The sequence below is a fragment of the Tursiops truncatus genome, chromosome 11 (assembly GCF_011762595.2).
Source record: "Tursiops truncatus isolate mTurTru1 chromosome 11, mTurTru1.mat.Y, whole genome shotgun sequence".
NCBI lineage: Eukaryota > Metazoa > Chordata > Mammalia > Artiodactyla > Delphinidae > Tursiops > Tursiops truncatus.
The window spans coordinates 6,698,604-6,725,128 of NC_047044.1; the positions used below are offsets into that span (position 1 = coordinate 6,698,604).

At 57.3% G+C, this 26,525-nt stretch overlaps 1 protein-coding gene across 5 annotated transcripts in view; it reads left to right on the forward strand.

The window, feature by feature from the left end:
• Positions 1–26,525, forward strand: part of TCF20 (transcription factor 20) — a 189,398-nt gene that overhangs the window by 11,510 nt on the left and 151,363 nt on the right. For 2 of the 5 annotated variants that reach the window (XM_033865911.2, XM_033865906.2), the window contains exon 1: positions 10,800–11,047. The exons of 2 other annotated variants lie outside the window; for them this stretch is intronic. The gene's annotated coding sequence lies outside the window, so the exon portion shown is untranslated. Of the gene's footprint in view, positions 1–10,798; positions 11,048–26,525 lie in introns of those variants that run through there. One more of the 5 variants, XM_073789218.1, reaches the window with a different exon arrangement.

Here is a 26,525-nt window from a genome sequence, read left to right on the forward strand (position 1 = left end):
AGATCTAATAAAGCTACCAGTAACCTACATAGTTATCGTGTATTGAATGCCTACTTCGTCGTGTTTAATCCTGACTAACCTTCAACGTGGGAATTGTTAGACCCAGTTGGCAGATGGTATAATTGAGGCTTAGAGAGCTTAGGCCTGAAATGCAGAGGATAAGCAGCTGAGGGGTTTTGCACCTGCGTCGGGCTGTGCGTTGGTTAGGACTCTGTCCTGTTATGCCCTTTGCCGGGTAGTCCAGATGCCCCCTTCTCTCCCTCCTGGGTGCCCTTCCCCATCGCCAGGCCACCCCTTGGAGTCACTGGGGCGAGGGGATGTAGTCTTCGGGACCCATGGTGATCTGTGTGCTCATGGGTCCTGTACCCTGTGGCACACGCACACACATGTGCCTGCAGTGCACATACATGTGCACACACACGCTTGGCCTCCGTGGCCAACAAGCTCCCCTCGCCGGTCTCCAGAGCCACGTCTCCGCCACGTCTCTGCAACCGCAACGGCGTGAAGTCTGTGTGAAACGTTTGAGTCGAGCTGTCACTGCTCATCGATTTGTTGGCCTCAGTCCCCAAGCTGATTTCACCGGAGATCCTGTCAGCTCATCGTGCATGGGCCCCACCACCCAGCTCACTGTCCCCAGTGCAGCAGGGGTGGCAAGGGAGGAGCCAGCACCCTCTATCCAGTCGCATCCGGCCCAGCACCAGGGAAGCCCGGGACCTTGCTGGGGGCCCTGGGCAGCTCACGTGACCTCTCTGAGCTCCAGTTTCAGTGACCCCATCCACTCTGTCTACCCGGTCAGGCGAGGATTAAAGGGGGAAGAACAGGAGAATGTAAGGTGGTGGCGGGGGGTGGTATTCAGGGGAGTCCCAGCTGCTGGGGTCCACCTGGGCCCGCTGGGGAAGGTGCTGCATAAGTGGTTCTGAACCAAGTGGGGCGTGGGCCAGCCCTGGATCATCTTCCCTTGAACTCAGCTCTGGGAGCCACCGGTACCTGCACCCATCCCAGCAGCCTCTGAGAGGGTGTGGGCAGCCCTCAGGCAGGGGAGGGGCTTTGGGACTCTTCAAAGTAGCCGCATGGTGGGCCAGAGCTGCCAGTGGCCAGGGGATAAAGGCAGTGATGGGGCTGGGAGGACCTGCATGGGCGTTGAGCCTAGGGCAGGCCAGCTCAGGGAGGAGAAAGCCTGGACCCTGGAGAGGTTCACTCATTCCTTCCTTCATTCTGCACGTGTTTGTTGAGCACCTCATTTGTGCCATGCAGACCCCATGCTCAGTATTGGGTACAGGGCAGTGGACAAGACCCCTGCCCTCATGGAGATCACTTCCTGATGGAGGAACACAGACAAAAAACATAATAAGGAAGTAAAATATATTGTGGTCCAGAGTGATAAGTGCTAAGAAGAAAAATAAAACAGGGAAGGGAAACAAGGGGTGGATGGTTTTTTTTTTTTTTTTCATTAATAAATAAGGTGTCCAAGGAAGGTCTAATTGAGAAAGTGACATTTGAGCAAAGACGGCAAGGAGGTGAGGGGCTGAGTCAGATGGCTCTCTGGGGGAAGAGTATTCCAGCCCGAGGGATCAGCCAGGGCAATGGCCTGGAGCAGGGAGCGGGGAGCAGGGAGCGGGGAGCAGGGAGCGTGCCTCACACGGTCAAGGAATAGCAAGGAGGCCCGCATGGCTGGAGGGGAGTGAGGGAGGGGGAGGCAGTAGCAGATGAGCTCAGAGAGGAAATGGGGGCCAGATGGTGAGGCCTCCTGGACTCACCATTTAAAAGGATCCCTCTGAAAAAATAAAAAAATAAAAAAAAAAATAAAAGGATCCCTCTGGCTGCTGAGTGGAGAAGAAACTGGGGGAGGGGCAAGGGCAGCACCAGGGAGACGGATAGGAGGCTGCTGAAAATAATCTAACAGGATTTGCTGATGGATTGGATGTGGGAGAGAGAGAGAGAGAGAGAGAGAGACAGGGAGCGCATGAGCAAGCAGAGGTGTCAAGGATGGCTCCAGAGAGTTCTGGTCAAACTGCTGGGAAGGCTGGCTGAGCCCAGAGGCTCAGCAGAGACCCTAAGGGAGGCCAGGGATGCTGTGAAGGGTGGGGGGCGGCTGAGCCCCAAACAAGCAGATGCCATGGCCAAGCGGGATCTCCAGCTTGGCAGCCCCTGGTGGATTAGAAAGCTGGGGCTTTCTGTGCCCATGGGGGCTACACGGATCCCAGCCCAGCCCCGGGAAGGGTCACCCTCTCTGTGCTCTGGACTGGGGGCTGGGCTTAAAGTGGTCCACGGCCCATATGAATCCTCTCCACACATCCTTCCTACCCGTCTACTCATCCATCCACTTACCCACCCACCCACCACCCTTCCTCCCACCCATCCAGCCCCACCTCAGCACCCCAACTACCCGGGTGCTGTCCCAGACACTGGGCCTGTGTCCATGAACTCAGCAGACAAATCTCTGCTCCCGTGGACTGACATCTCATGTCCAGGCCTGAAGCAACTTCACGGGGCAGAATACGACCAAAGGGTAGTCTTACTTCTTTCCAGTTTAAGGTCACTCAACAAGTTTGTGACTACATGTGATCTCATTGTTGAACATTTCTAAGTCATTTCAAGTGAAGTCTCCATCACTAAAAATCTTTGGTCAGGTCATGTCACTGGTTTGGGTTCCAGGAAAGACTGACAGAATTGAGGGCTCCGTGCTGCCAAGACTCAGGGAGACAGGGATGGGGGGGGTCCCGAGGAGGTGGTCTTTAGACCCGACACAGAGGGAGAGAGAGCGTTTAGTGTGGAAGCACTGCATACCCAAAGGCTCAGGGTGCATGGGGGTGAGGGGATTCTGCAAAGCCAGGTGGGCTGACCACGGAGGGTCTCATAGGCCCTGATGGATCATCTGACCTTTGTTCTGAGGGCAGTGGGAAGCCATTGAAGGTTTCTGAGCTGGGGGATGGCCCACCCTGTGCTGGCGGCACCACGGAGGACGAATGAGAAAAGGCAAATTGTTTTGAGAAGGTAGACCAGTGAGGAGGCTGTGGCCTTGATCAGTAGGGATGCTGAGACCTGACCCAGGAAGATGAGGGGTCAAGGGGGATGGATATGGGATCGGGGGTGACTGTGTAGATCTGGTAAGTGGGGTGGGGGTACCACTTGCTGAGGTCCCACAATTGGCCACTTCAGATAACCTCACACCAGATGTGGTCCTACTGCAGCGCACCTAACTTGGAAATGTCCCTATCCACACCTGGCCCTCTGCACCACCAGTACCTGGCGTCATCCTGGACCCCGTCTCCCCTCCATTGGTGCCGTCTCCAAGTCACTTTGATTTTGGCTCCCGGATTCTTCCCCGTGTATCCCTCCTCTGTGCCTGCACAGCCGCAGGCTGGGCCCTGCTCCTCCAGGCTTGGACTAAGGCCATGGCCTCCCCCTGGCCTTATGCCTCCAGCCTTGTACTGCTACTCCATCCCCTGCAGAACAGCCAAAGAGATCTTTCTTGAACCTGAGTCTGGCATGCCACCCTCCTCATTCTCATGGTGTCCCATTGCCCTGAGGAGAGCCCACTCCGCACAGGCCCTCCTCGGCCTGCCTGCTCCCCTCTGCAGCCCGTGCTTCCCAACACGTTCAGCCTCAGACTGAACTTCTTGTTCCTGCTTCACTCGTTTGGCTACGGTTTATTGTGCGTGTACTCCGTGCTTGCACCATGCTTGCATCGAAGGTTGGGAACTGTGTGAGAGTAGAGAGGTCACGGGGTCTGGGAACAGGTAAGGCCTTTCTAAGGACCAGACATCTGAGCTGAGATCCAGAGGACGAGCAGGAGGTGGTGAGGGGGAGAGTGTTTCAGGAAGAAGGACGAGCTGGAGCAAAAGGACTGAGGCAGACACCGGTGGGACTCATGAGAGGAAGCAGGGTGCTGTGCACATAGCGAGGCCTCCACTACCTGGTACCCCACCTTTGTCCAAAGTTGGGAGCAGCAGGGGCCAAGCCTGGGCAGGTGGCAGGGCCAACTCCTGGGGGCCTGTGGGGTAGACTGAAGTATGGGACATTTTCTCATTGAAAAATTAGCTTCATTGAGATATTTATCATTTTTTTAAAAAAAGCTTTATTGCGATATAACTCACATACCATAAAATTCATCCTTTTAAAGTGTGTAATTCGGGCTTCCCTGGTGGCACAGTGGTTAAGAATATGCCTGCCAATGCAGGAGACACGGGTTCGAGCCCTGGTCCGGGAAGATCCCACATACCGCAGAGCAACTAAGCCCATGAGCCCCAACTACTGAGCCTGTGCCCTAGAGCCTTCGAGCCACAGCTACTGAAGCCCGCGCGCCTAGAGCCCGTGCTCCACAACAAGAGAAGCCACCGCAACGAGAAGCCCGCGCACCGCAACGAAGACCCAACGCCGCCAAAAATAAATATATATATATTTTTAAGTGTATAATTCACTAGTTTTTAGCATATTTATAGAGTTGTGCAACCATTACCACTATCTAATTCTAGAACACCTTCATCATCCCCCAAAGAAACTCTGTACCCATTAGTAATCCCTCCTCATTTCTCCCTACTCCCAGGGCTGAGTAACCACTAATCTACTTTCTGTCCCTATGGATTTGCCAATTCTGGACATTTCACATAAATGGAATCAGACAATATGTGACCTTTCTTGTCTGGCTTCTTTCACTTAGCATAATTTTTTTTTTTTAAGATTCATTCATGTTGTATCATGAATCAGTACGTCATTCCTCTTCATGGCCAAATAATATTCCATTGAATGGATAGACCACATTTCCACATTTTATTCATCCATTCGTCAGATGGGTTTTTTCCATTTGGGACCTATTGTGAATAACGCTGCTACAAACATTCGTACAAATTGTTGTATGGATGTGTGTTTTCATTTCTCTTGAGTGGATACCTAGAGGTGGAATTGCTGGGTTATATAGTAACTCTTTTTTTTTTTTTTTTAAACTTTCTGGCTGTGTCGCACGGCATGTGGGATCTTAGTTCCCTGACCAGGGATCGAACCCGTGGCCCCTGCAGTGGAAGTGCAGAATTTTAACCACTGGACCGCCAGGGAAGTCCCTGTATAGTAACTCTTTGTTTAACCTTTCGACAAGTGGCTAGACTGTTTTGCACAGTGGCTGCACCATTTTACATTCCTACCAGCTGTGTATGAGGGTCCCAGTTTCTCCACATCCTCTCAGCAACACTTGTTATTGCCTGTCTTTTGACTGCAGCCATTCCAGTGAGTGAGAAATGGTATCTCATTGTGGTTTTGGCTAATGACTGATGACGTCGGGCATCTTTTCATGTGCTTCTTGGCCATTTACACATCTTCTTTAGAGAATGTCTGTTCATATTCCTTGCCCATTTCAAAATTGGGTTATTTGTCCTTTTATTGTTTTTTGTTTGTTTTGTTTGTTTGTTTTTTGGCTGCGCCACGCGGCTTGCAGGATCTTAGCTCCCCAGCCAGGGACTGAACCCAGACCACGTGAGTGAAAGTGCCGAGTCCAGACCACTGGACCGACAGGGAATTCCTGTCCTTTTATTGTTGGGTTGTAAGAGGTCTTTATATTTCTGGATACAAATCCCTCATCAGGGAAAAGGAGTTGGGACACCAGGCTGAGGAGCCAGGCCCTGGGCTTCCCTGAGCTCCGCACTCCCAGTCCCAGCTGCCGTCTCCCAGGGCTCAGAGAGGGACTCCGGCGTCACCTTCCGCCTCCAGCTCCCTCACATCCACTGCCTTGACCCACTTGAGACACCGCACGATGAACACTTCACAGGAACTACGGTGTCTCCGCCCACCGGGGCCCGGGCCCAGCAGCTGGTTTTCATATCAAGGAGAAAGGAAAACGCCAATCCTTTCAGAGGTGACCGCAGAGAAGCTGCCACCTGTTCCACGCCCTCTGCAACACAGCCACAATCTCAGCTGCGACAGATCGACTGCCTCTGCATCCCAGAGGTCAAGCCCGTAGCCTGCCCGGGCACCCGCCTGACAGGCAGGCAGCAGGGGCAAGACACAGGCTTGTCTGCGGGAGGGACGCCTGCCAGGGCAGCCACAGGCCCCTCGGGCCAGGCCCTCCCTCTCCCTGCTTATTTAAACTTTCCTGAACCTTCCACAGTTTGTAAGCTGAGCTCCTATAACTTTGAGAATCAAGGCAAATGGTAAAAAAAACAAAACCCAACCACGGCTGCTGGCTGACTTGGCTCAGATGTTGGAGAGTTCTTTTTCGGTGGCTGCCTGGAGCTGGGCGCTGGGCTGAAAACACAGGAGCAGTGCTGGCAGGGCCTGTCATGTGGGGGTCTCACCTCCCTCTACAACCATCTGGTCTGGGGTGTTTGGCCAGCCAGCAGCCCCCAGCCTCGTGCCATTGCTTGTGACTCAGTGTGTATCGGGGGGAAGTGGGGGTGGGGAGGGAGGTTGGCTCTGGACCACTGCAAAGCTGCTGCCCTCAGGGGCACAAGGTACAAAGAGGGAAAGGGGCCTGACAGTTCAAGGAGAGGGGTCCCAGGCACAGCTGAGGCCTGAGGTGCAGCCTCCGGAAGCTAGGGAGGGATCTACAGGTGGGAGAGTTCTGAACTGTCCTTCAAGGAGGGTTAGGATGTCAAAAAGGCAGTAAAGGCATTCAGGCAGAGGACAGCAAGCACGAAGGCCTGGCACACTGGGGGACTAACTGGTCGGGGCTGTTATCTCGGGGGTGGACAGAAGCAGGTGAAAAGCCAGATGAGGCTGCCTGTCCCTGGGCCCCTGGTGCCTCGCCATGGGCCCACCTGCCCCGTGAAGCTCCTAAGCGCTAAGGAACCCTCCTGTCCCCATCCCTAACTTTTGCCCCACCCCTCAGTCTGGTTCCCAGACCTCTCCCCTCCAGCCCTGCTGGCTGCTCTCCCAGACAGCGTTTTTCTTCTTTGCAGGATTGGGCCTCGGGCTTGCTCCTCGCTCCCGCAGCGCCCCAGCTGGGCCTGCCACCCACCACCTGCTACCCGCCCACGTGGAACCCCCTCTGCCCCTGCTGGTGTCGGCTTTGGCAGGCTCTGGGCCCTGAGGCCCCTCTGCTTGCTGATTGCTGATTACGCAGCAGCCGGTGGGCTTGGGAGCCAGAGCGAGAGATTTATTGTGGTTTTTAGGGGGCGTTTAGGAGCCGATGTGATAATGTCTGTGAACGCACTTTGTAAACTGTAACGGGGGAGTGCCATGCACACGTGAGGGGACTGTGGCTGGGGAGGGGGTGGTAGCCCAGCCCCCAAATGACATCCTGGGACTCAGCCTGGAAACCCCTCCAGTTCCGGGGGTGGAGAAGCCCTGCCGGGCTCTAGGGCAGGAGTCCCAGGCTGCATCTGCTGGAACGGGGCCTTCCTGAGCCTGTGGGCCCGTCTGTGTCACCAGGCAGCTCTGAAATGAGTTGTGAGCCAGAAAGTTGCCTGGGTCCCTCCCTCACCCAAGAGGCCCAGTTGCACTGCAGTGACAGTGACATGCTTCCTGGCTGCAGAGTGGCTAGGACTCTGGCCCCCCAACCCCCGCTGTGGGGGACTGAGCTAACAAAGGGGCAGCAGCTGGACTGGGTTGTCTTCTGGGAAGGGGAGCTCTGCCATCCCACCCGTCTGGCTAAATGTTATCATCTGATTTTCTAGTGGCAAATGTTTGTTGAGCACCTACTATGTGCTTGGCTCTGACTCAGATATGACAAGGATCAAGACAGACAAAAATTTCTGTCCTCACAGAGCTTATATGGAGAGAGGGCAAAGACAGACAGACCATCCACAGGAGAATAAAGATGATTTAAAATACTGATCGTTACTACAGAGACAGTAAAAGATGGGACAATCGGGAAGTACTGAAGTTAGGGGGTCAGGAAAGGCCTCTGTAAGGGTCCCTCGCTCCTCTGTCCAGGTGGGCCTCTCTCTGGACAGGACTGCCTCCAGGACAATCCTGGACCCTGAGGGACTCAGCTAGTCCTCCCTCCCCACTGCCTGTCACTGCTACCAAGGCCTCTAGGCTGGGCAGCCTTGGGGCTCCCCAGCCTGTGGTCAAGGGACTGTCCTGGGTCCTTGAGCTTGGGACTGGCTGCCCTTACTAATCTTGAGAGTAACGAGCAGTGAGCTAATGCTGTCTACGTGTTCCTGGTGCCAGGCGCTGTTCTAAACATCGGACCTGAGTTGTCTAATTTAATCTACAGCACCACCAGATGGTGTGGGAACTGTCGTTAATATTCCTATTTTAAAGACAAGGAAACTGAGGCCCAGCAAGTTTGTGTAACTTGCCTAAGCCCACACAGCTGGTTCAGTAGAGCTAGGATGTGAACCCTCCAGGGCCCATACTTTTCACTATTGCTGGTCAAGGTCATAAGCCTTGAACCTTATGACCGCCAGGCTGTGCTGAGTGGTTCTACACGCACGGTCCCACATCAGCCTCATTACAGTCTCTGAAGTCAGTTGATCGTCTTACGATCTGCTCCTACACTTTTTACAGAGAAGGAAACTGAGGCCCCAAGTGGGTGAGTCACAGCTGAGAGGTTGGGAAGTCAGGATTCAAACTCAGACCAGCTCAGGGGGTATAGATCAGGGGTAGAGCATTTGACTGCGAACTCAGAGCAGCTCACCTCAGAACCTAAGCACTTAACCTCCTGACTCTCCCTCCTCCTTATCTGCTGTCGTGTTTGTGCCCCCGAAAGCCCATAGAGGCTGGGTTGTTCCCCCATGTTGCGGATGGGCACACCAAAGCCCAGGAAGGTGTTTTTGACTTGTTCAGGGTTGCTGGCTGTTGAGCCAGGCCTGCTTCCTGGCCCCGCACTGAAAGGGCACCTGGTTGGGCCACCGTGGCCAGGGGGTGGTTGAGGAGATGGGGACAGGGTTCTGAGGCGTTGGCTCAGGTGTGCAAGGCTCTGCGAGGGAGGCCTGCCCAGAACCAGCGCTGGGATCGAGGTACCTGCACCTCCTCCATTACAGACCAGTCCCACCTCCTAGACTTAGCTTTGGATACAGCCCTGAGGGGGTCTCACTTTGCTATGGGGCAGGGACACTCTGGAGGGCCACAGAGGCTCCTGGCTTAGTGCCCTACAGTCTGTGACCTTAGCAAGGTCACCCTCTCTGAACTTGTTTCTTCTCTGTAAGATGGGATCCTGGTATCTGGCTGGATTTGTGACACAGCTTTTTAGAAAACTCTGTGGTGTACCTGGTAGCTGGAGAGGGGTGGCTGTTGCCTGGCGCCCACTTGTCTTCTGCTCAGGAAGCAGTAGGATGAAGGGGTACCAGAGACACTTGCCCAGGGGAGTCATCACAGCTGCACCAGCCCAGGAGGGCTCTCTGGGCTACTCTGTTCCCCCCATGGGCACTGGCCAGCTTCTGACCTCAGATCTGTGGCCCTGAAGCCTGCTGTGACCTCACAAGGGTGAGGGAGGCACAGTTATGCCCTCCCTGAGCCGCCTGGACACTCCCCAGGTGGACTGCACCTTCAGGGAGGGATTTGATGCCAGTCTGAGGGCAGCAGCAGCAGAGGCCCTGAAACCTTGGCAGTGGGATTAAGGTGGAGAAAAATGAAGCGTGGAAATCATTAGTTTCCTTGGTTGGCAAGAGCCGCCCGGAATGAACATTTGGGGCTTTTAAAATGAACATCAGCTGCAGGGACTCGTGCCCTGTGCCCGCCATGGCCCAGGCCGCCTTGTGGAATCCCAGTCCGGCTGTTCCTCTTTGGTTACCGCTCAGCCAGCACTTACTGAGTGCCTACTGTGGGCCAGGCCCAGAGCCAGGATGCGAAGGAGAATCCAGCCAGAGAGCAGCAGCGCCGTGGTGAGGGCGCAGCCGCAGAGGCCACAGTGCCAGCCAGCAAGGAATCAGGCAGGACAGGGCAGGCGCCACCACCTCCTGGGGGGCTGTGAGAGCAGGGAGGGGCTGGGTGGCCACCGGTTGTGGGTGTGGAGGTGGCAGAGGCTTCCCAGGAGAGGGCCTCAAGGGGTGGGGGTGGGTATCCTATGGAAAGGGATTTGCAAAGGCACGGGAAGGGGCCGGTGTGTGAAAGGCCAGGTGCCAGTGTGACAAGGCACAGGCCTCCAGGGCGAGGCAGGCAGGCCTGGTGGGGACTGGGGCGAGCTGCAGGCCAGTGCTGTGGTAAGGCTGCTGCCAAGCAGCGATGCAAGGGGAGAGGCTTCCGCCTGAGCCTCCTCTTTTCCGAACTAAGCTGGAAATGGAGATTTGTCTGTGAAAACTACCGATTTTTAAATGATGGGAATTAATTTTAAATCAAAATAAAAATTACTATGAGGTCAAAGCAAGCACGGCTTTGGCTGGATCGGGCCCGTGGGCCAAGAGTTTCTGACCTCCAGTGGTGGTGGTGATGGGCAGGGGGCGCGGAGGTGGAGCCGGCTGCTTAGAAGTTGGGGGGGATGTGAAGGGCTGGGCCGGTTGGACGGTGGGGGATTTGTGAATGGGGAGGTTGGGGTGAGGTGGGCCGGTTGAGTTGGGGGCTGGCGCAACCCCACCAGCGGCGCCAGTCCTTGCGGGGAACTGGGCGCGGGTGGGCTGGGGCTGCAGGCAAGGGCCCCCCCACCCCCCCCCGCCGGGCGCGCCGCGGCCGCCCGCCGCCTCCATCCGGGCCTCTCCCCACCTCCCGCCCGCCCCCGCCCGCGCCCCTCCCCCGCCGGCGCGCACGCCTCCCGCCGCCCCTCCTCCGCCCGCCCGCCCTCCGCGCGCTCTCCCCGGCTCCCTCCCGGTCTCTCTTAAGTGCCATCGAGGGGCGCCGGGAATTGCAGCCAGTAAATCGCGTCCCACCACTCAGCAGCGGGGCCACCGCAGCGGCGCCGCCCGCGCCCGCCGGGAACCCGCGCCGCCCGGGCGCCTCTCCAGGGCCCGCGAGGCCCGCCCCCACCCGGCGCGGCGCTGCGCAGGGCCTGCCCCCGGGCCGGCCGGGGCGCGCGGGGCCCGCGCTGGAGGCGAGGACGCGGCGGCCGCGGGGCGCACGGCCCGGAGCGCGCGGCCCGCGCCCCCGCGCGCCCTGCCCGCGCCCGCGCCCTGCGCTCCGGAGCCCGGCCCCGCTGCCCGGGCTCTCCTGCGGGACCGATGTCGGCCCTCCGGCCGCCAGGGTAAGCGGGCAGCGCGGACGCGGCGGGGTGAGGCAGGAGGGTGGGTGGGCGCCCGCCCGGGGGACCGGGTGCCCGCCCAGCACCAGCGTCTGGCACGTGGGGGCGTCTCAAGTTCCCTCTGGAGGCCGGGCAGGTGGCGAGAAGGCGGGGGAGTGATGCTCTAAGGCTGGCACTTACTGCGTGCCTACTGTGTGCCGGGTGTGACCGGCTCGTCTGAAGTAGCGTTTTTTTTGTCCCCATTGTACAGATGAGAAAGCAGAGGCTAGGAGAGGGCAAATAGCTTGCTCAGGGTCCCCAGCTAGGAAGTGGCCAAGCCAGGATTTGACCCCCGCCCCCCCCTCACCCGGCTGTTTGACGCCAAAGCTGGAGCTCTCCCCACTAGGGCACGCACAACCACAGAGTGCGGGTATGAATATTTCATTGTAGAAGAGAAGGAAAAAAATCAGCCATTGTCCCACCACCATAATGCATCCACTGTAAGCGTTGAGGTTCTTTATTTCAGCCTTGTTCTTTTTTCCCCCTTTCTTTAAGAATGTGTGCTTTGGGGTCATTTAGACCCTGGTTCTAGCACCTGAAAGCTGAGAGGCTTTGAGCAGATCCCTTAGTTCTCTGGGCCTGGGTCTCCAGCCTAGGAAAATGGAAGACACTCCCAGGGTTGCTGAGGGGATTAGATGAGACCTGGTGGGTTGCCTTGGGTGGGGGTGGGGTGGGGAGGGGCCAGGGCGTGAAAGAAAGGGGAGTCCCTTCAGCAGGGACTCATGGAGCACCTATTAAGTGCAGAACCAGCACTGGGCTCTGGCACTGGGGGAGGTGGGGGCAGCCTGGCCCATATATGCTTCTTGTAGGAGGGCTCTGTCCAGCACTTGGGACTGACTGCCTGGCTTTACCGTCTTCCTTTGCCAGGCCTCTGCTTCCTCCTGGAGTGTCTGGGAGGGGGGATTAGTCCCCTGGCTTCACCTTTGCCAAGGAAATGAATTGCATCGGGCGGAGTCCAGCGCTGCTCAGAATTTTGCCCCCCAGGGCCAACATTTGGGTCCTGGCTTCTCCCAAGCCCAGGCCTGGGTTTTTGCTCCTTCTGGCACCTTCCAGACTCATACGTTTAGCATCAGGCCCAATTCCTTATCCTCCTACCCCAGACCAATGACATCGCCTCCATCCGCACCCAAAGTGGAGACCCCCAGGCCTGTGACCTCCCGGACACTTTTACCTGTCCATCCATCTAATCAACCACAGGGTTCCATTGGTTCCACCCCACAAGCATCTCTCCCTCCTTTTACCCTCTGACCGGGACATTCCCACCTCTCTTCCCCAGCCTCCACCATTGCTCTGGGACACCATAGCCGAAGCTGTCTTTCTAAAAGCAGCTCTGAGCTTCTGAACTCCTCAGCTGTCCACAGACCTAAACTAGGCCAAACTCCTGAGCTGTCTCTTGAGGCTGGGCTTCTCTGTGGTCTGCCCTGCCCCCCTCTGCAGCCTCACTCCTGTGAGCCGGATGTCCTTTGGTTGCAGAGCCCCTGAGCACTGGGTCACCCGTGAGACTGAGATGGCCTCATCCCCAAACAGCCCCTCCTCCGTGTCTCCTGGCCTGTTGAACTCTCACTCATCCTCAGGGCCTAGCTGTGTCCTCTCCTCCCCGTGGTCCTCCCAGACCCCGACCTCTCTCGGGTGGGTGCCGTCAGTGCTCCTTCTCCTGGGCACCCCCAGCTCTTGGTGAGTCCCTCCATATGGCTCTCGGCACGGTTCGGCCGGGGGCAACGTGCTTCCACGTCGGCCTCTCCCACCAGCCTGGAAGCTCTGGCCAGCTCAGTGATCTCTGAGGAATGAACGCCGGGGGGTCTGTCAGAAGCAGATGAACTGTAGCTCCTTAGAGGGGCTTTCATAACCCCATGGGAATATGTGAGGAGTGGGAAATCCCAAGCCTCCTGCGTCCTTGGGGTCTCCTGCTGGTGAGCAGGGTTCCCTGGCTTGAAGCGCTGAGGACCAGATTTGCTCCCGGGTACCTGCAGGCCTTGTCCCTCAGCCATTACGTTCAGGGGCCAAGGTCCCACCTGGATTTGTTGGGGCAGTGATGGTGGACACTCAAGTGGAGGGGCCTCCCTACCCTGTCCCTGGGGCCCCTAGCCCCCTCTGCCCCATCAAGCCCACCCCCACCGTCCTCCTGGGGAACAGGGAGAGTTATGTCAGGCCCTCTGGCCAAGTGCCAGGTCTCCCCATGGAACTATAAATTGACCTGTCGGGAGAAGGAAGAGATTAATGTCGGCCATCTTCATTAGCGTGTCCCCCGGGGGTGACGGCGTCTGCCCTGAGCTGGCTGATTGGAGAGGGTGTGAGTGAGTGAGGGGATTGGGGGCTTTGCACTCCCCGCAGAAAGGCAAGGTGCAGGGGCCAGGGCCTGCCAGAGAGCCGTGGCCTCCTCCTACTGTTAGAAGGGCTGTCCCTCTGGCCTCTGCTCCTGGCAGCAGGCGTGCGCTTTGATGGAGGACCTGTGTGCTAATTGGGAGCAGAGATGCGCGCCCTGCAGCTCCGCGGGGCTCCCAGGCTGACACCACCAGCTCAGCAGCATCCGTGGGGCCTTCATTAGAGGCCTTTCCCCTGACCAGAAAGGAGCCCGCTGGGGGGGGGGCGGGGGGACCTTCCCGCCTCCCCCCCTCCCCCTCCCCTTCTCCTTCTTTACTGTGTTGGTGATGGGCAAAGAGGCGGCTTTGGAGTGTGGAATGGATGATGAGAATGGGAAGATCAGAGGGATTTGAGACCTGTGCAACCTAATGAACACGTGACCTTGGGTTAGGCCCTCTACGGCTCTGCACCCGAGTGTCCTCATCCCTGGGGTGGGCACGGCCGTGTCCCCTGGGGTGGGTGGGGTCAGACGAGGGAGCATGTGTGGATTTGCCTTTAGAAACGAGGACGAGTCAGAGCCTGCGGCTGAGGCACAGACTGAAGTCCAGGTTTCTGGGTCCTAACCCTTGTGCTCCCGCCTCCCGTGAGGCCCTGGGCTCTCCGAACCTCATTTCCCTTGTCTGGCAATGGTTGAGGGCCAGGGCTGGTCTCGTGAGGCGGGAGTCCTTTTGTGCGGACAGAAACAGCCTCCTCACTGGGTGGGGGCTGCTGGGGGAAGTGACTGCAGTGGCAGGTCAGGAGGCAGGGGCTTGTTCCGTCATTCATTCACTTACTCGTTCATTCATTCATTCAGGACACGCCTCCTGCACTGCCGTCTTGTACTCACAGGGGGGTTGAGAAGTGGCTTCACCCTCCGGAGGCCTCCCTGGGGAAACAAACCCAGGAGCAGATGAGCTGCTAGAACCCCTAGAAAGGAGTCTCCCCAAGCCTGGGGATATCTGGAAGGCTCCAAGGGGACACCTGTGAGGTAGAGATGGTGCAGTCTTTCCCTGCAGGCCTCGTCTGCACTAGACCCTGATAGGGGGCATCCAGCTAGGCACCAAGTTCCTGGTCTCCTGAGTACCCCAACCAGGCTGTTGACCAGCGTGGGAGCAGGGGGTGCTTTGCTCAGTGTACAGGGACCGAGAGCCTCTCTTCACACCCACTCCTGTCGCCCAGCCTTTCCTGTGCATCTAGGGGTGGGGGGGGGGGTGGGCCCGACTTGGTTCCTCGTATCACTGGCCTCCAGTCTGTATCTGGGACTGGGTTCCGTGAGCAGCTGGCTGGGTAAGTGCCTGCTTGAGGCTGGGGGTAGGCAGCAGTTGGGTCAGGGCTACCCCATGGAATTGTTGAATGGTTCGGTCTGTGTCACTTACCAGCTGGGGGTCACTGTGTAAAGCATTTGACTTCACTTCTCCAAGCCTCAGTTTCCTCATCTGTACAGTGGGGATTGCACTTTGCTGTGTGCTGGGCGCACGCCTGGCTCAGAGTGGAGCGCCCTGAGTGCGGTTGTGTGGTCATTTCTGCCTTAGGCAACTGCCCCAGCTTCTGTTTGCTCCCCAGAGAACCCTGATTAAGTGGAGTGTGGGCTTCTCTGCGGCCCCAAATCTCTCTGTCAACTGCCCAGGGGGTACCAAGTACCCACTGTGTACCGTGGGATGTTTGAACAAGAAGCAGATGGTTTTGGAGCCAAAACCCCCAGCTCTGAGTCTTTGCTCTGTAGCCAACCAGCTGTGAGGACTTGGGCACATCACTTAACCTCTCTGTGCCTGCGTTTTCTCACCTGGAGCTGAAATGAGATGTAAACTGAAAACCACAGGGCAGATTGCATTGCTAAATAAGCGCCCACCTAGTGCGGAGGATGGAGCGCTGGACCGAGAGCCTGAGCCCGGGGTGGTGCTCCGGCCTCTTGGCCTTGCATTGTGACTTTGGGCAAGACTCTTGGACACATCTGTTAAGGGGAGCTGTGGCATCTGCCTGCGTCATAGAGCTCTTCTGAGAATGAAAAGCCGTGTGGGGTCTGGGCAAAGGGGCTGCTCACAGGAGGGCTAAAAGGGCTGGATGCTTTCTTGGAATGACCCTGTTTCCCCAGAGGTGGATGACCTCCTGGGGCCCTCATTTCCTGTCTGGAAAATGGGAGCAGGCACCCTGCTCACCGTGGTCCTTAGATCTCTGTGATGCTGTGTTTAATCAGAATTTTAGCCATTCTGTTTGTAATGGATCTGCATGGGCTCCAGCCCGATGTCATATGAGATGTGTTGAAATATACTGTCATCCGACTTCAGTATATTAAGATTGCCCTTTGAAAGTCGCATGTTGAGAGGCAGATGATGAAGAGGTGCCTATTGTTGCCGCCTCGCCGTGCCCAGCCCGTCCCGCCTGGCAGACTCAGTCGCGGGAGCTGGCAACATGGCTGTCTGCCTCCGCCTTCCCAAGCAGGCAGGAATCACTAACGCGTTAGCAGTTTCATTAAGCCTCTCTCCAGCCTCCCCGCCTCCCTCCCGGGCCTCCTCGGTAATTATTTTCCCAGCCCTTCCACTCGCAGCCCCTTAGCGAGCTCTTCGGGATTGGCCGAGTGGCCGCCGCAGGCTGGGCTGCTGGGACTGGGCTCCGCAGGGCACCCCCGCCACCCCCGCTGTGGGCACCCCCCTTCAGACCTTCTGCATTGCCATTTAAAGCTTTGTGTCCCCCTGAGGCCTCCGTGAAAATGCAGATCTGCTGCCTGCCAGGGGTGACGGTTAACCCATTATTACACACCCGGCACGTGTAGACTCCTCTGTGCAGCAGACCTCCGTCCACTCAGGCAAAAAGTTTCTCAGGCTGCCCTCTGGGGCTGTCACTGAGTAGGCAGCAGGGAACCAGCTGTGAGGGAGATACGATTCCTTGTCCTGCGAAGCTGTGAGCGTCCAGGGCCCTGGCTGGGTAGACAGAACCCACAGCACAGGGATGCATGGAGACTGAGGGGGAGGTGTGTCCAGAGTGGGACCGGGGCCTGAGAGGCTCGTCTTCATGGCACCCACAGGTCCTGGGACCCACAGCCTTCCATCGCCCAGGGTGAGCCCAACACCCCATCCTCCTGGTCACGATGATTGGTTGAGAAATGAGCATATGGCCCATCTGAGCCTATCAGAGGCTTTCCTGGAACTTTGACTTAGAGCCTGTGGGGGAGATTGATTTGGCTACGGTTGCTGAACCCAGAGGGTGTGCGTACGGGACCTCTGGCTGCCCTCTTGCATGACCATATCTAGGGTGGGGACTCTCCAATAAGGTCATCACATGGAGGGAAGGAAAGCTGAGATGAAAGTATATATTACTTCATCTGGGCCTCTGGATTCAGCTATGCCTGAAACCACCCCTGGAGTTTTCAGTTACATAAATAGACGTGTCCCCTTTTTGGCTCAAGCTCTCTTGAGTTGATTTCTTTCTCTTACAACCAAAAGAATCCTGATGGATGGGAAAAAACAGGCAGGATTTTACAAAAGAGGTGACATTTTGAGTTGGGTCTTGAAGGATGAGTAGGAGTTTGTGCAGCAGAGAAGAGCACTTAGGCCGAGGGAACAGCAGGGGTCAAAGGCTTGGAGATGTGAAAGTGCAGGATGTGGGGGACGCTAAGTACTGCCTGTGGCACCAGGGCTTGTAAGCACAAAGGACAGGAAAGGAGGTGAGGGATGGAAGCTGATGCGAGGCAGTGAATGAGGAGGGGTGTGGACTGAAGGTGCTGAGGACTGTGGAGGAGACATCAGGAGCAGGAGGCATGGGCTTGGGCAGGTCAGAGAAGGTGCTGTGGAGAGGATAAGTAGGACTTTGCTGGCAGAGAAGGGTCAGGGAGTGCATCCTGGCACAGTGTGAGTCTGGGAATCAGAGTGAGAGGAGGAACCCCAGAGTCAAGGCTAGAGAATTAGGCAAAGGCCCGATCACCGCGGCCTTGGACACGAGGCTGCAGCATCCAGCGGGTCCCGGGATCCCCTGATGTGGTTAGGTCCAGCTGTACCATGGAGACTGACAGCTGATGGACTAATTTGTTGAACAGAGGTATGGAGTACCTGCTATATGCCAGGCTCTGAGGACACAGCAAGTGACCATTCAGACACAGCCACGGAGTCAAGCACCTCCCAGGCTGATGGGGAGACAGACAGTGAGCCAGGAAGTAGGTACATGAGAATGTGAAAGAGTGAAGTGATGGTGACTGGAGTGTGGGTACCATTGGCCAGGGTGCTCTGGGGGAGGCCTCTCTAAGAAGAGACATTTGAGCTGAGACCTGAAGGACGAGGAGGGCCAGTCATGGGGAGATCAGGGGGAAGAGCATCCCAGGCAGAGGCAGGTGCAAAGGCCCTGTGGCGGGTCTGAGTTTGGCCTTTCAAGGGGCAGAAAGGAAGGGGCTTGGGCTTTATTCTCCCTGTGATTGGGAATCTTTAGAGGGTCTCAGGAGCAGGGCTGGAGGCAGAGACAGAGGAAGGAGGGAGATGGCAGCGGGGCTGGAGGTGAGAGAGTCCATGTGGTTTGAGGATGTGGGAGAGAGGAGGCCAGGAGAAGGCACCAGTTTCTGGGCTGAATACCTGGGGGCAGGGGTGGAGATTTGCGGAGATGAGATGCCTGGAGCAGGACTGAGTTGGGGAACATCTAGGTGAAGGGGTCCAGGGGCAGCTAGAGCTGGTGGTGGTTAAAGCTGAAGTTATCCGAGGGGAGGGGAGGTGGGCGCCAAGGCCTGGCCTGGGCCTGGAGAGAGGGAGGGCGTCTGGAGTGGCCTTTCGCACGTGACCACCCCGCCGTGCCAGGGTGTGCTGGTATGGGATGTGAGAGCTGTCTGCTGGCCTGAACATAGCCAGTTCTTGCTGCCACCACTGCCACCACCACCTGCCCGCCTCCCGTAGGTCGTGGCTGCAACACATGAGTGACGTAGCCTGCTGTCCATAGCTGTGCCACCCTCTGCAGTGAGAAGCTCACCCAAGCTGCTCTGTCTCTTAGTGCCAACTCGTTTGCTCTGCTGGAGGAGGCCATGGTAATGGGGCCACAGGCTGCAGCCTGCACGGGTGGTCGACGGCTCCCTGACCCAGAGGCGGGCGCCCAGGACTGTGCTCCTGGTGCCTGTGGGCTGGGGTGTCAGGCTGGCCTAGGCAGGGCTGGTACGTGATCTGGGTGGTGGGAGACCCCTGCCCCAGAGCTGGAGCCCTGCAAAGAGCCCCCTGGCACCCTCTCCGGGACCCTGATGGCCTCCCCGTCTCACACGCTGTTCCTCTCACGCTCAGTGAGTGCGCCTGGAGATCCCCAGAGCCCAGGTCTTTCTTGCCGTCAGGCTCTTGCCTTTGCTATGCCTTCTGCCCGAAACACTTCCCCATTCCCTCCTCCCCCCGCTCAGATCGGGGGTAACATGCCCCTGCTGTGTTCTCACAACCCCTGGGCTTTTCCCTCTGCAACATTTATTCAGCAAATTGATTCACTTAATAAGGATATTGAGGCCCTACTATGCACAAGATACTGCGTTGAGGGGTGAGGTGTGGGGAGTGATGCACTTGTGAACAAAACAGACCAGGTCCCCACCCTCACAATATGGCAGGAAAGAGAGTCACCTAGTAAACAAGCTAAAACATGTCTGGTGCCAGATTGTGGGCAGAGCTATGTAGGAGAGCTGAGGGATGCTGGGGAGGCTGTGTGGGGGGCGGGGGAGGGCACTAATGGAGGCAGAGTGGTCAGGGAGGCTTTTATCCGAGACCTCAGGGAAGAGAAGTGGCCAGCCATGGGAGGTGTAGGGGGAGAGCATTCCAGGCGGGGCTCTCTGCTTTTCTGTGTCTCCCTTACTCCACATGCTTCATGGGAGCCAGCGCAGAGCCGTGGTCTTCACTGGGGCTAAGCTGATTTCCGTAGGGTTCCCGGGGTCAGGGGTGGTGTGTGGTGGGTCTGGGAGCGTGCAGCTGGGTTGTGCACCCAGCCAGGGCCTGAGTGTGAGCACGGGCATGGACTCCTGTGAGATAATGCCTGTGAAGGGCTTGACAGACAGACAGGAATGAGGAGCCTGCAAGCCCGGGATTAGATGCTTGCTCCCCTTAGAGGCTGTGAGACCAGCCTTAGGCAGTCACTGAATTTGAGCCTCCGCATCCTCATCTGTAGAATGGGCATGACAATGCCGCCTCCTTCATGAGGCTGTGGATTAAATTAGATAATATTTAGTGCAGCACTTGGCACAGGACAGGTACTGGGTGTATTGCCCTTACCACTGTGCTTATTCTTGGCATTTGCCGAGTGAGTAACAGACAGAGCTGTTGTTAATTTGGAATCTGTGTTGCAGCAGCTTTGCTCAGCATTCTACCTCCAGCTCCTAGAACAGTGCCTGTGACACACAGTGGGTTCTTTGTTGGTGTTTGTTGACTGACTGCCTGACTGAGTGAAATAGCCATGAGTGAGCAGCCCCCAGGTGGCGGGGAAGACAGGGCACAAACTACACTGGCTTCCCCTTCTGGGAGCTTGGGCTGTGCCTGGTAGGCTGCCCACTGGGATCCTGGGCACTCGGATAGTCCTGGAACACCACACCTCTCCAAGCCTCAGTTTCCTCCTCTGAGAAATGGAGCTGAAGGTGATCCTGAGCCCTATGACCCATGTTGTTGGCAGACTCATGAGAAAATGATGCTAAAAGGGCCCTGAGGATAGCTGAGCCCGCAGGAAAGTTGGCAATGACACCATCTGATTTCCCAAGGCTGCCCAAGGTCTCTGGGGGGCCAGTGAGACGTTCAAACTCCAGACAGGGAGCCAGGCCTCTCCCTACCTCCAGAGGCCCCTCTGGTGTCAAGGGTGATGTTACATTGAATCAGCCTTGTTCAGGGCCTCACAGAGCCCATTCCACAGGAGTCTGTCCTAAGCTCCAGCTCCAGGCAGGGGCCCGCCCCTCAGCCTGGGTTCCCACTGCCCCCGTGCCCATTGTCCTGAATCCTAGTGGGCCCTGGAGGGGCCACCATGGTGGGCTGGCGTTCCTGCTGGAGGGGAGGCCCCGGGCTGGGCCTGGCACGTTGAAAGTAGGTGCCCAGGAAGAGCCTACTCTGTGCCTGTAAGGGTGGGTAACTGGAGGCCTGGGCTTGGCCTCAGTCCTGCTGTGTGTGGCCTTGGGTACTAGGTTGCTGGTTCAGTACCTACTGTGTGCAGAGCTGGCAGAGACACCTGAGAACCATGGGTGCCACCCTCTGAATTATTCTTAGGCTTGTGGCTGGGAGGAGGGGGACTCAAAGGTGCCTGGGTATGAGGGTTTTTACTCCTTTTTCTCTGTTGCCCCTGAGACAGATGGAGATACTGGCCCCTTGCAGATGGGGAAACTGAGGCCCTCAGAGGGCCAAGGTGTAGGGGAAGCCTGATGTGTCTCTGCTTGGGCGTGCCCTGCGTTCTCGGTGCACTGGCTGTCGGCTTGCCAGGCTTACGCACAGCCGAGGTACACACCATCCTCTTCAACCCTCTGTGCAGCGAGGCAGGTCCTGTCACTGTCCCTGTGTCACAGAGGCAGAAACAGACTGAGAGAGGCAGAGCGGCAGAGCCAGGATTTGTTCTTATTTACTTTGTTTTTGGAGGTATAACTTAATACAGGAAAGTGCACCAGTCTAGGTGTACAGAGGGATAGATTTTCACATACACGTGTAGCCTTGTAACCCCCATCCAGGTCCAGACCTAGAAGTTTCCCAGCACCCCAGGAGGCTCCTTCGCACCCCTTCCAGTCATCGTTCACCTGCCACCGACAGTCGCCCACCTGGCGTTAACCGTAGAGGCTGGCTTTGTCCGTCTCTGCTCTTCACATAGACATAATGGCACGGTGTGCCCCCCTCTGGTGTCTGCCTCTTTGGTTCAGCGTGACGTCTGGGCGAGTTGTCCGTGCTGTTGATCTAGCAGAAGTTGGCAGAACTGGGATTTGAACCCTCCCAGTGACTCTGCCCACGGCACCGAGGGAACACTCCTGCTCACAGCCCTCCGGTGGCTCGCATCACCCTTGGAAGAAAGACCCAAATCCTCCCCCAGGCCTTGCTCGTGTCAGCTCCTGCCCCTGTCACTGCTCCCCAGGCTCATAGACGGGTGGGCCTTTCGTCCTCAAAAACCCTAAGCTCCTTCCTATCTCAGGGCCTTTTCACATGCTGTTCCTTCCTCCTGTCCACCCTCAGCTTCCTTCCAGTGGCCACCTGGAGCGTCACCTCCTCCAGCTTGCCTGCCTGGACTTCCCCTGACCAGGCTGGGCCCTCCTGCTGGATGTCACGAGGCTAGTTCAGCTTTTTCTTCGCTGCCCATGTCGTTTGTAATTAATTGTCTGTTAAGCACCTGCTTCCCCCACTAGACAGTAAACTCCAGGAGGCAGGGATGGTGTCTGTTGGGTTCACGGCTGCGTCCCCGGCGCCATTCATTGATTCATTCACCTATCCTTCTCATCATCTGTTCATTCAGCAGGTACGGAGTGCCTGCCATGCTGCAGCCTCTTAGCTAGTATTTGTTGAATGAGTGAATGGGTGGATGAATGAATGAATGAATATCCATCTGCCTCCAAAGCCCATACTCTTTCCACTACACTCCATCATCTCTGTTACTGCCTCTGTGGGGCTCAGTTTCCCCTGTTGTCAGGTGAAGCCCTGACAGCCACGTCCTGATTTTGAGGCTGTAGGGCAGATGGGCTGGCTTTGGTTGGCAGATGCCCAGGGGCAGCCCAGCTGAGCAGGGAGGTGATTGCAGGCTAGAGGACAGATTCTGCCCCAGACAGCAATGCCTGCTCAAGTGCTGGCCCCAGCGCTTGGCGGGGTGCCTTCCACACCTGTGTCACCAGAGCCTGTGATGGCCCTCCTGGGGCTCAGGGCTCAAGGCTCAGGGCCATCAAGGGGCTTTTCAAGTCCATGTGGCCAACCCACCCTCTGAGCTCCAGGCTTGGCCTGCTAGGCCTGGAAGGGAAGGAAAAAGTAGGGTTGGCTGGGCATGGGAGGCAGTGGGAACAAGAGTGATGGGGGCCTGGGTCTGAGCGTGGCTGCACCCCCTTATAGCTGGGTGGCTTCCCTTCATGAGCTCAGTTTCCCCAGCTGTAAGAAATGGGAGTGACCGTCACAGTTGTCCCACCCTGATGGGGCCTCTGAGGTTCGCAAGATCTTGGGGAGCATAGGGTAGGTCTCTGTGAGGCTGGCCTTCTCCAGGGCCCGCCGGACCGGGCCTCGGCTGGGAGCCGTGTGGGAGGTGTGCAGCGCGAGGTGGCGCAGCGGCTGAGCGGCTTGTCAGCCAGGCGGGCGGGTGTCCTGGGGCCGGCTTTGATTAGTTCAGGTTGACAGTCGCGCTCCGCGGCGCTGCCAGGAGGGGAGCCCGTGATTACCCTAATGAAGCTTGAACGCAGTTTGTCATCCAAACAGCTGGTTCGGAGCTGCGCTGCTGCCAGCTGCCCAACTCAGCCGTGCAAACGCAAGCCCAGCGCCACGCGAGCCCCGAGTGGCCCTGCCACCGAGGTGACCAGGAGAGGAGGCAGTGGCCCTGGGCGGGCTGTGGAGCAGTCCCAGGGCGGGTGGGATGGGCCACCCAGGGGTGGGGGACTGTCAGAGCCTTGGACAGTTGATTTTTGGAGCAGGGCAGCTTCTCAGGACACTTAGAGGGCAGCCCCCTGACTCTAGACCTCAGTTTCCCCATCTGTGAAGTGGGTGTTCCTTGCAGCTTTAAGTATCGAGAGTTCAGACTGATGAGTCACGTCCTCTGGGAATTCGTCTCAGACCCTGCAGGCTGAGTCAGAGGCCTTGACAGGTACCCACAGCCCTCAAGACAGGCCCCGTGGGACTTCCCTGGTGGCGCAGTGGATAAGACTCCACGCTCGCAATGCAGAGGGCCCGGGTTCGATCCCTGGTCAGGGAGCTAGATCCCACATGCATGCCGCAACTAAGAGTTCACATGCTGCAACTAAGGAGCCTGCGAGGTGCAACTAAGGAGCCCACCTGCTGCTACTAAAACCTGGTGCAACCAAAATAAATAAATATTTTAAAAAAGACAGTCCCCATCACCCCTGTGGCCCTGTGTTGTCACTGAAGATCTGGACGGTTGTCCTTGTGTCTCATTCATTCATTCAACAAATATTTATGAGAACACACATCCGTGGGCAAGCCAATCACCATCCTGGCTTCATGGAGTTTGCATTCTAGTGGGAGAGACTCATGGGACCTGGACCTCATCTGGGGAGCCAGGGAGGCCTTCCCGGAGGAGGTGGCAACTGAGCCCGGAACAACCAGAGGAGAGAGCGACACAGGGAAGAGTGTTCCAGGCAGAGGAATAGCATGTGCAAAGGCCCTGAGGTAGAAGGGAGAGAGTGTGGTGCTGGGGAGGAATGTGAGTCATCTGGAAACATGCTGAGGGTGTCAGTGCTTCCCAGGGGAAAGGACTTAGTTCATGCCCTGTGCTGGGCAAGTTCACCTTTCATTTAATCTTTCTGACAGCCCTGGAAGGAAGGATCATGGTCCTATGCTGCATATGGGGTAACTGAGGCCCACAGCATGGGAGTGTGGTACCCTGCAGGCCTCTGTAGACTCAGGTCTACTTGGGCCCCCCCGAGAGGCCCCGGACCAGGATTTGTCAGCTCAGTGTGGGTTAGAGTCCACATGGGCACTCAGATGAGGAGGGGGCTGAGCTGGGGCTTGGGACCCTGTTCAGGGTTAAGCCTTGCACAGCAGAGGAGGGCAGGGAGATGGACCAGCAGGCAGCCTGGGGCCTCAACTGAACGGTGAGTGGGTCTCCTGCTACTCTGGGCCAGGCCCTGTATGCACCTAGTGTCTCCTGAGCCCACACTTTCTCTACCACCCATGGAGCTCTTCCAAGCAGCTTGAGGCCACCCTTTGCTGAGGGCTTGGCTTGGACCTTGGATCAGGGAAGGCTGGGGGAATGGTGTGAGTGGGGGAGGGTACCGGCCTCCCCATGGCCAGCCCTCGGCTGCTTCCCAGTTTTCTCTGCTGGCATCTACAGCCAGGCCTTATCTCTACCCTCCTGTATCCCTGCAGTAGTCTCCTGGGTGGCTTTCCAGCACGTGTCCGCTGTGCCCATCCTGTCCCCACTTTCTGTCCTGACACTGTCTGCCCCCCATACTGTCCATGGCTCCCTGCTGCCACAGCATGAAGCCCACGTTCTGGCCCAGCATTTATGGCCTCCCAGCCCCCTCCCCCGTTCCTCTCCTTACTTAGCCCCCTTGCTCTCCTTGTTCTGCTCTCCTTGTTCAGCCTCTTCCTCCTGGAGAGGGGAGCGTGGGGCCCTGGGTCCTGCGAGGCCATCTGTCCTGTGTGTGCCACTCTCGGAGCAGGTGTGTGCCAGGCTTGACAGGCCCTCACCTCCACTGCAGGGCAGACGTGAGCAACCCTCGGCAGCCTGAGAGCTGGGATGAAGGACGGGTTTATGGCCTCACTGCAGGGAGGGAGGAATTCCTACCACTCTGCTCCCTCCTTATCACTGCTGCGTGGTGTGACTGCTGCCATTGCTGCTGCCTGTCTGGGGAGGTGGTGGCTCTGGAAGAGAACTAGTTTATGAGATTCACCTGCCTCTCGCCTCTGGAAGACCCCACCAGCTTTCTGCAGTGGCTCAGAGAGAGATGGAGGGAGGTGAGGCTGCCAAAGGGGGGATGTGGAGTGAGCCCAGGGTCGGGGGTGGCTGGTGGGATGCAGGTGTGGACGGAGCGGACCCCAGCTTTCCCTGGGCTGGAGGTCAAGTGCTACAGGCGTCTCAGGCCTCACGAACGGTGGGCAGGGAGGCGTGGGCTGGCAAAGAGCACCGGAAAACTAGTGATTCCTTGTCCCCGAGCCTGTGCTCGTGTTCTGTCTCCCACCTGCTCTGCCCTTCCCTGGCTGAGGCCCGTGTCAGGTGCTTCCTCCGGGTTCTCGAACAGGGCACAGCGAATGAATTCAGCGAGAATGAACAGTGATGCTCCCAGAGGTGTGTCAGGCCCTTGCCATGTGCTGGGCCCACGTTAAGCGTTTCACATATATCATACCCTTGACCCCAGCCCACAGCCAGGTAAGGGAGTAGGGTCCCTCTCCCCATTTTACACATGAGGAAACAGGCCCAGAGAGGTTAAGTGACTTGCCCAGGGTCACACAGCCAGGGGGTAAGCTGGGTTTCATCCTGGGCAGTCTGAAGCTAAGGACTGGGCTTGTAACCAAAAGACCGGGGGTGAGTAAGGGGGCTGGACAGGTGATCAGGCTCAGGGTGGGTTGTAGCACGGGAGCTGTGCTTGAGAACGGGCCTGAGCCCTGTGGGTTGAGTGCTCCTGGGGTCTTGGGACCGAGTTGCCTCCACACACACCCTTGGTGAGGGCTGGACTGCAGGGCATCAGGCACCTGGATCCTGAAGGCACCTGTTCTGTCTCAGAAGCCCTCCACGTCACCCCTCAGGGAGGCCAGGGCTTCAGGATACCTTGGTAATTTGCTGTTTATCAGCAAATTACCAGGTTCTGGAGAGATGGGCTCTGCAGGCGGGTTCTTCAGCCTGGCTGGAGGGAACAGGTGGGCAGAGCAGGCAGAGAGGTGCGGAGATGTGGTCTTACTGCGGAGAGAGCAGCTCACAACCTCTCCAGGCCAGGCCAGGGAGGGTGGGTGGAGAGGATGCATTAGTTCATCCTCTAATCTAAGAGAAGATAGAGCATGGCCCAACAACAGTAATGGCAGGTTAGATGCTCTCGGCTACAAAGAGAACACTGCAGCAGAGACAAGGGCTGCAAGGACTGAGGGAGATCAGGGAGGCTTCCTGGAGCAGGGGGCCCAGAGCTATGATGGGAGAGATAGGAATTAAATGGGTAGAAGCAGGGGCCAGTGTGTCAAGCTGAGGGAAATCCTGTGCAAAGGCCCTGTGGTAGGCAGTGCCATATATCCAAGGACGTGAAAGGCATGTGTGGCAGGAACAAGAAGATCTAGGGGCAGGGATGTGGTGCCTTATGGAGCAGGACCCCCAGGGGGTTGGTTTAGGCTGAGGAGTGATCAAATCAGATGTCACACATGCACCTTTAGATTCTGTGGATCCAGGGAATCTTCATAGCTCCAAGCCTGGAAATCTCAGGGTTCGTGGCCCAGCTCCGCCATTTCCTCAGTGTGTTTTCATTTTGTTTTGGTTTTTTTAAAATAAATTTATTTTATTTTTATTTTTATTT